The following is a 1737-nucleotide window of genomic DNA, read 5'->3' as shown; positions in this document are numbered from 1 at the left end:
GGTCGCTGGCTGGGAATGCGACCTCCCAAAGAGATTTGTTAATTTTTTTTGTTCGTTTCAGTATTAATTTAATGGTTAACATATTAATAAATAATTAAATTAATAAATAATTATATTAAATAATACATTAATAAATAATAATAATGATACATTAATAAATAATAATAATAATAGGGTATTTTTAGTATATAAAATTAAAAATAGGGTATTTTGAAAATTGAAAAGAGATATATTAATAAAAAATCCAAAAAATAAAGAGGACAAATAATTTAAGGTTTCAGAATAAAACTCAGAAATATAAAGAGGTTGAAGACCCTTAAATAATTTAATTACGCTTTCATATTTTTAATAAAAAATATTTAAAAGTAAATTCTTAATTGTAATCTTATAAAGACTTGCCACAAGAGCTTCAAACTGGCCACATAAGTATTTCTTTAACAAAGTTAGAAAAAAAACTAATAAAAAATAACCGTGTACACATTGAATGATTTGAATTACCACTTTTTTAAATACAAATTAATTTATTTAATAGGTAATTTATTTGTAAAAATAATTATATTAAAATTAATGACCTTTTTATTTTACAATATAATATAAATTATTGAGAGAAAGTTCATAACTTAAGTCCTCCTAATAGCTACTAATTTTTCTAATATCTCGAAGGCTAAATTACATCTGTGGTCCCTTAACTTAATTTCAGGTAACGTTTTAGTCCTTTATCTTTTTTTTCCCCCAATTTAGTCCTTTATTCCTAACAATATCAAATAAAGTATGAAAATATGAGTTTATTTGAATATTTGCGTTACGAATTTGATGAAATTTGTATTATATTGAAGAATATAATTAATTTTATGAGTTTTGATTGAAGTTTTTTTATGAATTTTTGTATAAAAAAGGATAACATTGTTGAAATTTTAAAACATAAAATATCAAATTGTCACTTAAAATTAAAATAAAGGACCAAGTCGGGAAAAAAAAAAGATAAAGGACTAAAACGTTACCTGAAACTAAGTTAAGGGACCACAAATGTAATTTAGCCTATCTCGAATGGGAATGCCTAATCATTTTGTTTTTAATTAGAGCAAATGTGTCAGAATGGGGGCTATGTCTCGTTTCACACGTGTTCAATAAAAAGTTTGTAATTATTATATGTACCATTTTCAAAAAATATTTTCAGTTCATATTGAAGATATAATAAATGTGTCAATATTTAATCATAAAAATTTAGTACAAGTTTCAGTCTTTTTTTTTTATCATAAAATTTGTTCAATAATTAGGACGCAAACAGAGTATTATGTAATAAAATAAGATAAATGGTCACATTGCAATTTATAATTAATATTTACATGTCTAACTTAAACTACATAGTATAAATAAAACAAAGGGCCACGACATGTTCCGTATACAATTTTTTTTATTGAACACGTATGAAACGAGGCATAGGCCTCCATTCTGAGACATTTGCTCCAATTAGAAACAAAATGATTTGGCTTTCCCATTTGAGATATTAGAAAATTTAGTAGCTATTAGGAGGACTTGTTATACACAACTTTCTCTTTCATCCATTTTTTTTATCGCACTTAAGGAATGAATTTTGTTAAAATATATAATGTTATTGATCGGAGTCATTTAGTAATTTAATTTAAGATACTAAGTTTGAGGTATTGAGTCATTAATTATTGTGTACTAATAATAAAAAGATATAAATGATTTTAGTAATTTATTTTAAGATGCTAA

The sequence above is a fragment of the Cicer arietinum genome, chromosome 6, assembly GCF_000331145.2.
Source record: "Cicer arietinum cultivar CDC Frontier isolate Library 1 chromosome 6, Cicar.CDCFrontier_v2.0, whole genome shotgun sequence".
In the NCBI taxonomy this organism is placed as follows: Eukaryota; Viridiplantae; Streptophyta; class Magnoliopsida; order Fabales; family Fabaceae; genus Cicer; species Cicer arietinum.
Note: the sequence above shows the minus strand (reverse complement) of the source record.